We start from the raw sequence: 17,086 nt of genomic DNA on the forward strand, positions 1-17,086 counted from the left end.
TGGCTAAGTTTTGCCACTGTTTTCACAGTATGGACTGGGTGCTGTTCCCTATAGTGTATGAATTCTAAACACGGCCCATTAATTGCTATCCTAGAAACTTAGGGCTCCTTTTACAAAAGCATGCTAGCGGTTTTAGAGCGCGCTTAAAGTGCGCTAAAATGCCCTGGGCGCTAGCCGCTACCGCCTCCTTTTAAGCAGGCGGTAATTTTTGCCTAGCGCATGCTAATCTTGTGTGTGCACTAAAAACGCTAGCGGACCCTAGTAAAAGGAGCCCTTAGTATGCAAAAAAACTATAGTGCGTAAAGTGCAAGAGGTGCAAATGCCCACCCTACCCTTCCTTCCCCCTCCAACGCTTATGGCTGGGTTCCTCTCTTACTTACATTGTATATTTCCTCCCGTTATTCAGCGTTTAACTCTTGTAACCTGTTCAAATGGTAATATCCTGTATCTTACTGTAAACATCCTGTACCGGTCCACTCTGTAATTTACTTTATCTTATGGTAAACCTCCCCGGTACCTGCTCACTTTGTATTAACTTGTATCGTATTGTAATCATCTCCTGTTCCTGCTCACTTTGTAATATCCTCTTCTCACTGTAAACTTCCCCCATTATCTCATGCACATTGTAATTTCCCTGTATATTATTCATTGTAATTCCGACTTATTATGCACACTCTTCCACAAAGCTTATGTATCTCAAATCCCTGGTTCCAATACCTAGCTTATTTCCTGTTCCAAACATATGTATCTTGTTGTAAACATATGTCTCCTGCTGTAAACACTGCACTCTCTCCCGGCACGACCCTCCTTGTAAACCGCTTCGAACTTATGGTATAGCGGTATATAAGAAATAAAATTATTATTATTACATGGGAAGCAGTTGGGTAGATCAGGGGCATGCCTGCTTCACTTTAATTCAAACGTGACATACCACTGATACTGATGGACAGATCACTGAAGTTTGCAACTAAAATCCACAAACATCATCTGGAAAGGAATGCCAAATAATCAGATAGGAAAGATCCATTACATAAATATACTAAGATTTGTGAACCATGCTGGATCAGAACAATCCCGAAAGAGCAATTGGAAAATCCTGAAGAACTGTTCTGCTTGCATGGATTGTGGAAGATTGTTCCAGGTTTTCGAGGTCACAAAATAAAAGGCAGAGTGGCACATTACCTCATAATGAGCTTGTCTGGGGCTTGGCAATGCGAGTGTCCAGAGACCTAAGGGGAACACATAGGAGAATAAGGAAGTGTGAATGCAGATAGGTGCAAAGAGATTCCTACATGGCAGGCCTTATGCATCAGGAATAGAATTATAAATAAAATACGACATTGTTCTGATAGCCGGTGTAATCTTTGAAATGAAGGAGACAAATGATCAAATTTGCAGGCTTGGCTTACAAGCCTTGCCCACCTAGTGCTTCCAGACTAAGATTCTAGAATGCTGTCAATTACACACACGTTCCTGAAAGTTAGCGTGTGAATGCTGACTCATGCTAGCATTATGTGTGTAATTGCTGATTCAGAATTTGTGCTTAGTCGTATCACACCCACCCAGAGTTGGACTGCTTTATTACTGAAAGCATTAACATGACTGGTAGGTCAAATCTCAGCGGTTATCTCAGCGGTTTTTTACAATCAGGTACTCAAGCATTTTCCCTCTCTGTCCCGGTGGGCTCACAATCTATCTAACGTACCTGGGGCTCTGGAGGATTAAGTGATTTGCCCAGGGTCACAAGGAGCAGCGCGGGGTTTGAACCCACAACCCCAGGGTGCTGAGGCTGTAGATCCAACCACTGCGCCACACACTCCTCATTACACTAACACATTATTACACCACTTTCAACTAGTGATACTGCCCATGGGAAGTTGGCACAGGAAACCTAAGATCAAGAAATCATACTTCAATATAAAATAAGCTTTGCTAATGAAGTATATTGAATACTATAATTACTCCTTATGTTTTTGTTGCAACCATCATGCGTTTGACTTTCAATATGGCCTGGTCTTAGGCCAGTGTTCACATCCTTAAGTCTGACTTAATCCTTGTCCATTCTTCACCAGCATAACACCAAAGAGGTCAATCAAAAGCCAAAACAGAAAGCTGGACACTGACACTAACCTGACTGTAAAAGCTGGCAACTGTTTTCCCTCTCATTCCCTGCTCCCCCCCCCACCCCAATTTGGATTCTGCTCAGACAGGTTAACTCAACTCTGGTACTGGATCATCCTTGAGGGGCTAACCTTGGGGATTCCCTCAGGACAGGCCCAAACATTAGGCAAGACTAGGCGATTGCCTAGGGCAGCAGCTTCTAGAGGGCACCAAAGAGCATCTGCAGTCAAAGCAAAACAAATTCTGACAGTCACCCAAATTCAACCATCAGCGAGTTCTTTTACCTATAAGACTAAGTTTAACATTTAAAAGCATAATGCTCAATTATGTGTTTTTACGGAATTATTATATAGTGCAATCGTGAGTGTAGGGTTTATGAAAATCTTGGAGGGGGAGCCAATGGGCTTGGAACCTGAAAAGTGAGGCAAAAGAGGGAGCATGAGACTGAAGGTTTGCCTAGGACACCTACCAGTAAAAGTTTTGCTCCGGCGCTGGATACCACACCCCAATATCCTCCCAGAATTGCTGCCACCCTGTTTGATATTTCAAACAAGGATACCTGAACAAATGGACCTAATATTTCACTCCTAATTTTGGGATCCTTCTACTAAACTGCGGTAAGAATTGGCCTTTGCGCACCCTTATGTGGGGTTTTCCTGTGCTTTTTATCACATCCATAAAAAAAAAAGTCTATTTTCTATTATTTTATTAATGGCTGTGCACAAATGTTACAGTGGGACCCCTAAAGAAGACATTTTGTCGAAACGCTGACCGTGTTGGGTCCTGCGCTACCAGCGGACTAGATTTTATGTGGATTATTTCATGTTTATGTGGATTGTTTTATTGTATATTTGGAACTTTGTTTCTTTTCATTAAAGTCCTTTTCAGGACCATCGTCACTCCACAGTGTTTTCTTGGTTTCTCTTGGATTTTCTTCTCTGTGGAATTCTTGGGGGGGGGGGGGGGTCAACTTTCGTGTTTGTCAGTCTTTTATATACTCTAGCCCTGAAAGCTTCCTATTCTGCTGGACTATTCTCCTGCCTTCCAATTTCTCAACCTCATTTACTAGAGCAACATTCTGAAACTAAGAAGTCTGAGCCCAAGGGAACAAACCTCTGAGGAAAAAACTGCTAAATATGAAGAAATCTATTTTCTTTCTTCAATAAATATATTTCAGAAAAGATAGAAGGATTTCCTGCGTGTGTGTCAATGTGCTGAGGTATAGCTTTCTGGTAGATTTAGCACACATCTGGGTCAGCTTGCTAAAAAAAGACAGAAATGTTACCATTGATAAGAAAATTTGAGACTGGCATTTATATGATGGCTGATCATGACAAAGCAAGAGTTCAGCACAAGTCACCTCTGTTAAGATGCCGCTACAGATATGCTATAGATTACATTATCAAACACAATATATAATGTATGTAATAAAAACAGAGGGGAGGTTTTTATGACTGGTCATGATTTGGCCCAGTTAAGGTAGATATTTGCTCTAAGGCAACCTACATGTAGAGCGCGTCTGAAGTCTTTTCCTTCCCCTTTAACAAGTAGTTGAGTGAAAAAGCTTAACACATCTTAGTAAAATGCGAGGTTCCGCAGAAGTTGGGGGATTGCAAAGATCTGCAACGTGACATAATCAAGCTCGAGGAATGGGCATCGACATGGCAGATGAGGTTCAACGTGGATAAGTGTAAAGTGATGCATGTCGGTAACAAAAATCTCATGCACGAATACAGGATGTCCGGGGCGGTACTTGGACAGACCTCCCAGGAAAGGGACTTGGGAGTTCTGATCGAGAAGTCGATGAAGCTGTCCACACAATGTGCGGCAGCAGCAAAAAGGGCAAACAGAATGCTAGGAATGATAAAGAAGGGGGATCACAAACAGATCAGAGAAGGTTATCATGCCGCTGTACCAGGCCATGGTACGCCCTCCTGGAGTACTGCGTCCAGCACTGGTCGCCGTACATGAAGAAGGACACGGTACTACTCGAAAGGGTCCAGAGAAGAGCGACTAAGATGGTTAAGGGGTTGGAGGAACTGCCGTACAGCAAAAGATTAGAGAAACCGGGCCTCTTCTCCCTCAAACAGAGGAGATTGAGAGGGGACATGATCGAAACATTCAAGGTACTGAAGGGGATAGACTTAGTAGATAAGGGCAGGTTGTTCACCCTCTCCAAAGTAGGGAGAACAAGAAGGCACTCTCTAAAGTTGAAAGGGGATAGATTCCGTTCGAATATAAGGAAGTTCTTCTTCACCCAGAGAGTGATAGAAAACTGGAACGTTCTTCCGGAGTCTGTCGTAGGGGAAACCACCCTTTAGGGATTCAAGACAAAGTTAGACAAGTTCCTGATTGAGAGAGGGGACATGATCGAAACATTCAAGGTACTGAAGTGGATAGATTTAGTAGATAAGGACAGGTTGTTCACCCTTTCCAAGGTAGGGAGAACAAGAGGGCACTCTCTAAAGTTGAAAGGGGATAGATTCCGTTCGAATATAAGGAAGTTCTTCTTCACCCAGAGAGTGATAGAAAACTGGAACGTTCTTCCGGAGTCTGTCGTAGGGGAAACCACCCTTTAGGGATTCAAGACAAAGTTAGACAAGTTCCTGATTGAGAGAGGGGACATGATCGAAACATTCAAGGTACTGAAGTGGATAGATTTAGTAGATAAGGACAGGTTGTTCACCCTTTCCAAGGTAGGGAGAACAAGAGGGCACTCTCTAAAGTTGAAAGGGGATAGATTCCGTTCGAATATAAGGAAGTTCTTCTTCACCCAGAGAGTGATAGAAAACTGGAACGTTCTTCCGGAGTCTGTTGTAGGGGAAACCACCCTTTAGGGATTCAAGACAAAGTTAGACAAGTTCCTGATTGAGAGAGGGGACATGATCGAAACATTCAAGGTACTGAAGTGGATAGATTTAGTAGATAAGGACAGGTTGTTCACCCTTTCCAAGGTAGGGAGAACAAGAGGGCACTCTCTAAAGTTGAAAGGGGATAGATTCCGTTCGAATATAAGGAAGTTCTTCTTCACCCAGAGAGTGATAGAAAACTGGAACGTTCTTCCGGAGTCTGTCGTAGGGGAAACCACCCTTTAGGGATTCAAGACAAAGTTAGACAAGTTCCTGATTGAGAGAGGGGACATGATCGAAACATTCAAGGTACTGAAGTGGATAGATTTAGTAGATAAGGACAGGTTGTTCACCCTTTCCAAGGTAGGGAGAACAAGAGGGCACTCTCTAAAGTTGAAAGGGGATAGATTCCGTTCGAATATAAGGAAGTTCTTCTTCACCCAGAGAGTGATAGAAAACTGGAACGTTCTTCCGGAGTCTGTCGTAGGGGAAACCACCCTTTAGGGATTCAAGACAAAGTTAGACAAGTTCCTGATTGAGAGAGGGGACATGATCGAAACATTCAAGGTACTGAAGTGGATAGATTTAGTAGATAAGGACAGGTTGTTCACCCTTTCCAAGGTAGGGAGAACAAGAGGGCACTCTCTAAAGTTGAAAGGGGATAGATTCCGTTCGAATATAAGGAAGTTCTTCTTCACCCAGAGAGTGATAGAAAACTGGAACGTTCTTCCGGAGTCTGTTGTAGGGGAAACCACCCTTTAGGGATTCAAGACAAAGTTAGACAAGTTCCTGATTGAGAGAGGGGACATGATCGAAACATTCAAGGTACTGAAGTGGATAGATTTAGTAGATAAGGACAGGTTGTTCACCCTTTCCAAGGTAGGGAGAACAAGAGGGCACTCTCTAAAGTTGAAAGGGGATAGATTCCGTTCGAATATAAGGAAGTTCTTCTTCACCCAGAGAGTGATAGAAAACTGGAACGTTCTTCCGGAGTCTGTCGTAGGGGAAACCACCCTTTAGGGATTCAAGACAAAGTTAGACAAGTTCCTGATTGAGAGAGGGGACATGATCGAAACATTCAAGGTACTGAAGTGGATAGATTTAGTAGATAAGGACAGGTTGTTCACCCTTTCCAAGGTAGGGAGAACAAGAGGGCACTCTCTAAAGTTGAAAGGGGATAGATTCCGTTCGAATATAAGGAAGTTCTTCTTCACCCAGAGAGTGATAGAAAACTGGAACGTTCTTCCGGAGTCTGTCGTAGGGGAAACCACCCTTTAGGGATTCAAGACAAAGTTAGACAAGTTCCTGATTGAGAGAGGGGACATGATCGAAACATTCAAGGTACTGAAGTGGATAGATTTAGTAGATAAGGACAGGTTGTTCACCCTTTCCAAGGTAGGGAGAACAAGAGGGCACTCTCTAAAGTTGAAAGGGGATAGATTCCGTTCGAATATAAGGAAGTTCTTCTTCACCCAGAGAGTGATAGAAAACTGGAACGTTCTTCCGGAGTCTGTCGTAGGGGAAACCACCCTTTAGGGATTCAAGACAAAGTTAGACAAGTTCCTGATTGAGAGAGGGGACATGATCGAAACATTCAAGGTACTGAAGTGGATAGATTTAGTAGATAAGGACAGGTTGTTCACCCTTTCCAAGGTAGGGAGAACAAGAGGGCACTCTCTAAAGTTGAAAGGGGATAGATTCCGTTCGAATATAAGGAAGTTCTTCTTCACCCAGAGAGTGATAGAAAACTGGAACGTTCTTCCGGAGTCTGTCGTAGGGGAAACCACCCTTTAGGGATTCAAGACAAAGTTAGACAAGTTCCTGATTGAGAGAGGGGACATGATCGAAACATTCAAGGTACTGAAGTGGATAGATTTAGTAGATAAGGACAGGTTGTTCACCCTTTCCAAGGTAGGGAGAACAAGAGGGCACTCTCTAAAGTTGAAAGGGGATAGATTCCGTTCGAATATAAGGAAGTTCTTCTTCACCCAGAGAGTGATAGAAAACTGGAACGTTCTTCCGGAGTCTGTTGTAGGGGAAACCACCCTTTAGGGATTCAAGACAAAGTTAGACAAGTTCCTGATTGAGAGAGGGGACATGATCGAAACATTCAAGGTACTGAAGTGGATAGATTTAGTAGATAAGGACAGGTTGTTCACCCTTTCCAAGGTAGGGAGAACAAGAGGGCACTCTCTAAAGTTGAAAGGGGATAGATTCCGTTCGAATATAAGGAAGTTCTTCTTCACCCAGAGAGTGATAGAAAACTGGAACGTTCTTCCGGAGTCTGTTGTAGGGGAAACCACCCTTTAGGGATTCAAGACAAAGTTAGACAAGTTCCTGATTGAGAGAGGGGACATGATCGAAACATTCAAGGTACTGAAGTGGATAGATTTAGTAGATAAGGACAGGTTGTTCACCCTTTCCAAGGTAGGGAGAACAAGAGGGCACTCTCTAAAGTTGAAAGGGGATAGATTCCGTTCGAATATAAGGAAGTTCTTCTTCACCCAGAGAGTGATAGAAAACTGGAACGTTCTTCCGGAGTCTGTTGTAGGGGAAACCACCCTTTAGGGATTCAAGACAAAGTTAGACAAGTTCCTGATTGAGAGAGGGGACATGATCGAAACATTCAAGGTACTGAAGTGGATAGATTTAGTAGATAAGGACAGGTTGTTCACCCTTTCCAAGGTAGGGAGAACAAGAGGGCACTCTCTAAAGTTGAAAGGGGATAGATTCCGTTCGAATATAAGGAAGTTCTTCTTCACCCAGAGAGTGATAGAAAACTGGAACGTTCTTCCGGAGTCTGTCGTAGGGGAAACCACCCTTTAGGGATTCAAGACAAAGTTAGACAAGTTCCTGATTGAGAGAGGGGACATGATCGAAACATTCAAGGTACTGAAGTGGATAGATTTAGTAGATAAGGACAGGTTGTTCACCCTTTCCAAGGTAGGGAGAACAAGAGGGCACTCTCTAAAGTTGAAAGGGGATAGATTCCGTTCGAATATAAGGAAGTTCTTCTTCACCCAGAGAGTGATAGAAAACTGGAACGTTCTTCCGGAGTCTGTCGTAGGGGAAACCACCCTTTAGGGATTCAAGACAAAGTTAGACAAGTTCCTGATTGAGAGAGGGGACATGATCGAAACATTCAAGGTACTGAAGTGGATAGATTTAGTAGATAAGGACAGGTTGTTCACCCTTTCCAAGGTAGGGAGAACAAGAGGGCACTCTCTAAAGTTGAAAGGGGATAGATTCCGTTCGAATATAAGGAAGTTCTTCTTCACCCAGAGAGTGATAGAAAACTGGAACGTTCTTCCGGAGTCTGTCGTAGGGGAAACCACCCTTTAGGGATTCAAGACAAAGTTAGACAAGTTCCTGATTGAGAGAGGGGACATGATTGAAACATTCAAGGTACTGAAGTGGATAGATTTAGTAGATAAGGACAGGTTGTTCACCCTTTCCAAGGTAGGGAGAACAAGAGGGCACTCTCTAAAGTTGAAAGGGGATAGATTCCGTTCGAATATAAGGAAGTTCTTCTTCACCCAGAGAGTGATAGAAAACTGGAACATTCTTCCGGAGTCTGTCGTAGGGGAAACCACCCTTTAGGGATTCAAGACAAAGTTAGACAAGTTCCTGATTGAGAGAGGGGACATGATCGAAACATTCAAGGTACTGAAGTGGATAGATTTAGTAGATAAGGACAGGTTGTTCACCCTTTCCAAGGTAGGGAGAACAAGAGGGCACTCTCTAAAGTTGAAAGGGGATAGATTCCGTTCGAATATAAGGAAGTTCTTCTTCACCCAGAGAGTGATAGAAAACTGGAACGTTCTTCCGGAGTCTGTTGTAGGGGAAACCACCCTTTAGGGATTCAAGACAAAGTTAGACAAGTTCCTGATTGAGAGAGGGGACATGATCGAAACATTCAAGGTACTGAAGTGGATAGATTTAGTAGATAAGGACAGGTTGTTCACCCTTTCCAAGGTAGGGAGAACAAGAGGGCACTCTCTAAAGTTGAAAGGGGATAGATTCCGTTCGAATATAAGGAAGTTCTTCTTCACCCAGAGAGTGATAGAAAACTGGAACGTTCTTCCGGAGTCTGTTGTAGGGGAAACCACCCTTTAGGGATTCAAGACAAAGTTAGACAAGTTCCTGATTGAGAGAGGGGACATGATCGAAACATTCAAGGTACTGAAGTGGATAGATTTAGTAGATAAGGACAGGTTGTTCACCCTTTCCAAGGTAGGGAGAACAAGAGGGCACTCTCTAAAGTTGAAAGGGGATAGATTCCGTTCGAATATAAGGAAGTTCTTCTTCACCCAGAGAGTGATAGAAAACTGGAACGTTCTTCCGGAGTCTGTTGTAGGGGGAAACCACCCTTTAGGGATTCAAGACAAAGTTAGACAAGTTCCTGATTGAGAGAGGGGACATGATCGAAACATTCAAGGTACTGAAGTGGATAGATTTAGTAGATAAGGACAGGTTGTTCACCCTTTCCAAGGTAGGGAGAACAAGAGGGCACTCTCTAAAGTTGAAAGGGGATAGATTCCGTTCGAATATAAGGAAGTTCTTCTTCACCCAGAGAGTGATAGAAAACTGGAACGTTCTTCCGGAGTCTGTTGTAGGGGAAACCACCCTTTAGGGATTCAAGACAAAGTTAGACAAGTTCCTGATTGAGAGAGGGGACATGATCGAAACATTCAAGGTACTGAAGTGGATAGATTTAGTAGATAAGGACAGGTTGTTCACCCTTTCCAAGGTAGGGAGAACAAGAGGGCACTCTCTAAAGTTGAAAGGGGATAGATTCCGTTCGAATATAAGGAAGTTCTTCTTCACCCAGAGAGTGATAGAAAACTGGAACGTTCTTCCGGAGTCTGTCGTAGGGGAAACCACCCTTTAGGGATTCAAGACAAAGTTAGACAAGTTCCTGATTGAGAGAGGGGACATGATCGAAACATTCAAGGTACTGAAGTGGATAGATTTAGTAGATAAGGACAGGTTGTTCACCCTTTCCAAGGTAGGGAGAACAAGAGGGCACTCTCTAAAGTTGAAAGGGGATAGATTCCGTTCGAATATAAGGAAGTTCTTCTTCACCCAGAGAGTGATAGAAAACTGGAACGTTCTTCCGGAGTCTGTCGTAGGGGAAACCACCCTTTAGGGATTCAAGACAAAGTTAGACAAGTTCCTGATTGAGAGAGGGGACATGATCGAAACATTCAAGGTACTGAAGTGGATAGATTTAGTAGATAAGGACAGGTTGTTCACCCTTTCCAAGGTAGGGAGAACAAGAGGGCACTCTCTAAAGTTGAAAGGGGATAGATTCCGTTCGAATATAAGGAAGTTCTTCTTCACCCAGAGAGTGATAGAAAACTGGAACGTTCTTCCGGAGTCTGTCGTAGGGGAAACCACCCTTTAGGGATTCAAGACAAAGTTAGACAAGTTCCTGATTGAGAGAGGGGACATGATCGAAACATTCAAGGTACTGAAGTGGATAGATTTAGTAGATAAGGACAGGTTGTTCACCCTTTTCAAGGTAGGGAGAACAAGAGGGCACTCTCTAAAGTTGAAAGGGGATAGATTCCGTTCGAATATAAGGAAGTTCTTCTTCACCCAGAGAGTGATAGAAAACTGGAACGTTCTTCCGGAGTCTGTCGTAGGGGAAACCACCCTTTAGGGATTCAAGACAAAGTTAGACAAGTTCCTGATTGAGAGAGGGGACATGATCGAAACATTCAAGGTACTGAAGTGGATAGATTTAGTAGATAAGGACAGGTTGTTCACCCTTTCCAAGGTAGGGAGAACAAGAGGGCACTCTCTAAAGTTGAAAGGGGATAGATTCCGTTCGAATATAAGGAAGTTCTTCTTCACCCAGAGAGTGATAGAAAACTGGAACGTTCTTCCGGAGTCTGTCGTAGGGGAAACCACCCTTTAGGGATTCAAGACAAAGTTAGACAAGTTCCTGATTGAGAGAGGGGACATGATCGAAACATTCAAGGTACTGAAGTGGATAGATTTAGTAGATAAGGACAGGTTGTTCACCCTTTCCAAGGTAGGGAGAACAAGAGGGCACTCTCTAAAGTTGAAAGGGGATAGATTCCGTTCGAATATAAGGAAGTTCTTCTTCACCCAGAGAGTGATAGAAAACTGGAACGTTCTTCCGGAGTCTGTCGTAGGGGAAACCACCCTTTAGGGATTCAAGACAAAGTTAGACAAGTTCCTGATTGAGAGAGGGGACATGATCGAAACATTCAAGGTACTGAAGTGGATAGATTTAGTAGATAAGGACAGGTTGTTCACCCTTTCCAAGGTAGGGAGAACAAGAGGGCACTCTCTAAAGTTGAAAGGGGATAGATTCCGTTCGAATATAAGGAAGTTCTTCTTCACCCAGAGAGTGATAGAAAACTGGAACGTTCTTCCGGAGTCTGTCGTAGGGGAAACCACCCTTTAGGGATTCAAGACAAAGTTAGACAAGTTCCTGATTGAGAGAGGGGACATGATCGAAACATTCAAGGTACTGAAGTGGATAGATTTAGTAGATAAGGACAGGTTGTTCACCCTTTCCAAGGTAGGGAGAACAAGAGGGCACTCTCTAAAGTTGAAAGGGGATAGATTCCGTTCGAATATAAGGAAGTTCTTCTTCACCCAGAGAGTGATAGAAAACTGGAACGTTCTTCCGGAGTCTGTCGTAGGGGAAACCACCCTTTAGGGATTCAAGACAAAGTTAGACAAGTTCCTGATTGAGAGAGGGGACATGATCGAAACATTCAAGGTACTGAAGTGGATAGATTTAGTACATAAGGACAGGTTGTTCACCCTTTCCAAGGTAGGGAGAACAAGAGGGCACTCTCTAAAGTTGAAAGGGGATAGATTCCGTTCGAATATAAGGAAGTTCTTCTTCACCCAGAGAGTGATAGAAAACTGGAACGTTCTTCCGGAGTCTGTTGTAGGGGAAACCACCCTTTAGGGATTCAAGACAAAGTTAGACAAGTTCCTGATTGAGAGAGGGGACATGATCGAAACATTCAAGGTACTGAAGTGGATAGATTTAGTAGATAAGGACAGGTTGTTCACCCTTTCCAAGGTAGGGAGAACAAGAGGGCACTCTCTAAAGTTGAAAGGGGATAGATTCCGTTCGAATATAAGGAAGTTCTTCTTCACCCAGAGAGTGATAGAAAACTGGAACGTTCTTCCGGAGTCTGTTGTAGGGGAAACCACCCTTTAGGGATTCAAGACAAAGTTAGACAAGTTCCTGATTGAGAGAGGGGACATGATCGAAACATTCAAGGTACTGAAGTGGATAGATTTAGTAGATAAGGACAGGTTGTTCACCCTTTCCAAGGTAGGGAGAACAAGAGGGCACTCTCTAAAGTTGAAAGGGGATAGATTCCGTTCGAATATAAGGAAGTTCTTCTTCACCCAGAGAGTGATAGAAAACTGGAACGTTCTTCCGGAGTCTGTCGTAGGGGAAACCACCCTTTAGGGATTCAAGACAAAGTTAGACAAGTTCCTGATTGAGAGAGGGGACATGATCGAAACATTCAAGGTACTGAAGTGGATAGATTTAGTAGATAAGGACAGGTTGTTCACCCTTTCCAAGGTAGGGAGAACAAGAGGGCACTCTCTAAAGTTGAAAGGGGATAGATTCCGTTCGAATATAAGGAAGTTCTTCTTCACCCAGAGAGTGATAGAAAACTGGAACGTTCTTCCGGAGTCTGTCGTAGGGGAAACCACCCTTTAGGGATTCAAGACAAAGTTAGACAAGTTCCTGATTGAGAGAGGGGACATGATCGAAACATTCAAGGTACTGAAGTGGATAGATTTAGTAGATAAGGACAGGTTGTTCACCCTTTCCAAGGTAGGGAGAACAAGAGGGCACTCTCTAAAGTTGAAAGGGGATAGATTCCGTTCGAATATAAGGAAGTTCTTCTTCACCCAGAGAGTGATAGAAAACTGGAACGTTCTTCCGGAGTCTGTTGTAGGGGAAACCACCCTTTAGGGATTCAAGACAAAGTTAGACAAGTTCCTGATTGAGAGAGGGGACATGATCGAAACATTCAAGGTACTGAAGTGGATAGATTTAGTAGATAAGGACAGGTTGTTCACCCTTTCCAAGGTAGGGAGAACAAGAGGGCACTCTCTAAAGTTGAAAGGGGATAGATTCCGTTCGAATATAAGGAAGTTCTTCTTCACCCAGAGAGTGATAGAAAACTGGAACGTTCTTCCGGAGTCTGTTGTAGGGGAAACCACCCTTTAGGGATTCAAGACAAAGTTAGACAAGTTCCTGATTGAGAGAGGGGACATGATCGAAACATTCAAGGTACTGAAGTGGATAGATTTAGTAGATAAGGACAGGTTGTTCACCCTTTCCAAGGTAGGGAGAACAAGAGGGCACTCTCTAAAGTTGAAAGGGGATAGATTCCGTTCGAATATAAGGAAGTTCTTCTTCACCCAGAGAGTGATAGAAAACTGGAACGTTCTTCCGGAGTCTGTCGTAGGGGAAACCACCCTTTAGGGATTCAAGACAAAGTTAGACAAGTTCCTGATTGAGAGAGGGGACATGATCGAAACATTCAAGGTACTGAAGTGGATAGATTTAGTAGATAAGGACAGGTTGTTCACCCTTTCCAAGGTAGGGAGAACAAGAGGGCACTCTCTAAAGTTGAAAGGGGATAGATTCCGTTCGAATATAAGGAAGTTCTTCTTCACCCAGAGAGTGATAGAAAACTGGAACGTTCTTCCGGAGTCTGTTGTAGGGGAAACCACCCTTTAGGGATTCAAGACAAAGTTAGACAAGTTCCTGATTGAGAGAGGGGACATGATCGAAACATTCAAGGTACTGAAGTGGATAGATTTAGTAGATAAGGACAGGTTGTTCACCCTTTCCAAGGTAGGGAGAACAAGAGGGCACTCTCTAAAGTTGAAAGGGGATAGATTCCGTTCGAATATAAGGAAGTTCTTCTTCACCCAGAGAGTGATAGAAAACTGGAACGTTCTTCCGGAGTCTGTTGTAGGGGAAACCACCCTTTAGGGATTCAAGACAAAGTTAGACAAGTTCCTGATTGAGAGAGGGGACATGATCGAAACATTCAAGGTACTGAAGTGGATAGATTTAGTAGATAAGGACAGGTTGTTCACCCTTTCCAAGGTAGGGAGAACAAGAGGGCACTCTCTAAAGTTGAAAGGGGATAGATTCCGTTCGAATATAAGGAAGTTCTTCTTCACCCAGAGAGTGATAGAAAACTGGAACGTTCTTCCGGAGTCTGTTGTAGGGGAAACCACCCTTTAGGGATTCAAGACAAAGTTAGACAAGTTCCTGATTGAGAGAGGGGACATGATCGAAACATTCAAGGTACTGAAGTGGATAGATTTAGTAGATAAGGACAGGTTGTTCACCCTTTCCAAGGTAGGGAGAACAAGAGGGCACTCTCTAAAGTTGAAAGGGGATAGATTCCGTTCGAATATAAGGAAGTTCTTCTTCACCCAGAGAGTGATAGAAAACTGGAACGTTCTTCCGGAGTCTGTTGTAGGGGAAACCACCCTTTAGGGATTCAAGACAAAGTTAGACAAGTTCCTGATTGAGAGAGGGGACATGATCGAAACATTCAAGGTACTGAAGTGGATAGATTTAGTAGATAAGGACAGGTTGTTCACCCTTTCCAAGGTAGGGAGAACAAGAGGGCACTCTCTAAAGTTGAAAGGGGATAGATTCCGTTCGAATATAAGGAAGTTCTTCTTCACCCAGAGAGTGATAGAAAACTGGAACGTTCTTCCGGAGTCTGTCGTAGGGGAAACCACCCTTTAGGGATTCAAGACAAAGTTAGACAAGTTCCTGATTGAGAGAGGGGACATGATCGAAACATTCAAGGTACTGAAGTGGATAGATTTAGTAGATAAGGACAGGTTGTTCACCCTTTCCAAGGTAGGGAGAACAAGAGGGCACTCTCTAAAGTTGAAAGGGGATAGATTCCGTTCGAATATAAGGAAGTTCTTCTTCACCCAGAGAGTGATAGAAAACTGGAACGTTCTTCCGGAGTCTGTCGTAGGGGAAACCACCCTTTAGGGATTCAAGACAAAGTTAGACAAGTTCCTGATTGAGAGAGGGGACATGATCGAAACATTCAAGGTACTGAAGTGGATAGATTTAGTAGATAAGGACAGGTTGTTCACCCTTTCCAAGGTAGGGAGAACAAGAGGGCACTCTCTAAAGTTGAAAGGGGATAGATTCCGTTCGAATATAAGGAAGTTCTTCTTCACCCAGAGAGTGATAGAAAACTGGAACGTTCTTCCGGAGTCTGTTGTAGGGGAAACCACCCTTTAGGGATTCAAGACAAAGTTAGACAAGTTCCTGATTGAGAGAGGGGACATGATCGAAACATTCAAGGTACTGAAGTGGATAGATTTAGTAGATAAGGACAGGTTGTTCACCCTTTCCAAGGTAGGGAGAACAAGAGGGCACTCTCTAAAGTTGAAAGGGGATAGATTCCGTTCGAATATAAGGAAGTTCTTCTTCACCCAGAGAGTGATAGAAAACTGGAACGTTCTTCCGGAGTCTGTTGTAGGGGAAACCACCCTTTAGGGATTCAAGACAAAGTTAGACAAGTTCCTGATTGAGAGAGGGGACATGATCGAAACATTCAAGGTACTGAAGTGGATAGATTTAGTAGATAAGGACAGGTTGTTCACCCTTTCCAAGGTAGGGAGAACAAGAGGGCACTCTCTAAAGTTGAAAGGGGATAGATTCCGTTCGAATATAAGGAAGTTCTTCTTCACCCAGAGAGTGATAGAAAACTGGAACGTTCTTCCGGAGTCTGTCGTAGGGGAAACCACCCTTTAGGGATTCAAGACAAAGTTAGACAAGTTCCTGATTGAGAGAGGGGACATGATCGAAACATTCAAGGTACTGAAGTGGATAGATTTAGTAGATAAGGACAGGTTGTTCACCCTTTCCAAGGTAGGGAGAACAAGAGGGCACTCTCTAAAGTTGAAAGGGGATAGATTCCGTTCGAATATAAGGAAGTTCTTCTTCACCCAGAGAGTGATAGAAAACTGGAACGTTCTTCCGGAGTCTGTCGTAGGGGAAACCACCCTTTAGGGATTCAAGACAAAGTTAGACAAGTTCCTGATTGAGAGAGGGGACATGATCGAAACATTCAAGGTACTGAAGTGGATAGATTTAGTAGATAAGGACAGGTTGTTCACCCTTTCCAAGGTAGGGAGAACAAGAGGGCACTCTCTAAAGTTGAAAGGGGATAGATTCCGTTCGAATATAAGGAAGTTCTTCTTCACCCAGAGAGTGATAGAAAACTGGAACGTTCTTCCGGAGTCTGTCGTAGGGGAAACCACCCTTTAGGGATTCAAGACAAAGTTAGACAAGTTCCTGATTGAGAGAGGGGACATGATCGAAACATTCAAGGTACTGAAGTGGATAGATTTAGTAGATAAGGACAGGTTGTTCACCCTTTCCAAGGTAGGGAGAACAAGAGGGCACTCTCTAAAGTTGAAAGGGGATAGATTCCGTTCGAATATAAGGAAGTTCTTCTTCACCCAGAGAGTGATAGAAAACTGGAACGTTCTTCCGGAGTCTGTCGTAGGGGAAACCACCCTTTAGGGATTCAAGACAAAGTTAGACAAGTTCCTGATTGAGAGAGGGGACATGATCGAAACATTCAAGGTACTGAAGTGGATAGATTTAGTAGATAAGGACAGGTTGTTCACCCTTTCCAAGGTAGGGAGAACAAGAGGGCACTCTCTAAAGTTGAAAGGGGATAGATTCCGTTCGAATATAAGGAAGTTCTTCTTCACCCAGAGAGTGATAGAAAACTGGAACGTTCTTCCGGAGTCTGTCGTAGGGGAAACCACCCTTTAGGGATTCAAGACAAAGTTAGACAAGTTCCTGATTGAGAGAGGGGACATGATCGAAACATTCAAGGTACTGAAGTGGATAGATTTAGTAGATAAGGACAGGTTGTTCACCCTTTCCAAGGTAGGGAGAACAAGAGGGCACTCTCTAAAGTTGAAAGGGGATAGATTCCGTTCGAATATAAGGAAGTTCTTCTTCACCCAGAGAGTGATAGAAAACTGGAACGTTCTTCCGGAGTCTGTCGTAGGGGAAACCACCCTTTAGG

This window comes from Geotrypetes seraphini, chromosome 18, assembly GCF_902459505.1.
Source record: "Geotrypetes seraphini chromosome 18, aGeoSer1.1, whole genome shotgun sequence".
In the NCBI taxonomy this organism is placed as follows: domain Eukaryota; kingdom Metazoa; phylum Chordata; class Amphibia; order Gymnophiona; family Dermophiidae; genus Geotrypetes; species Geotrypetes seraphini.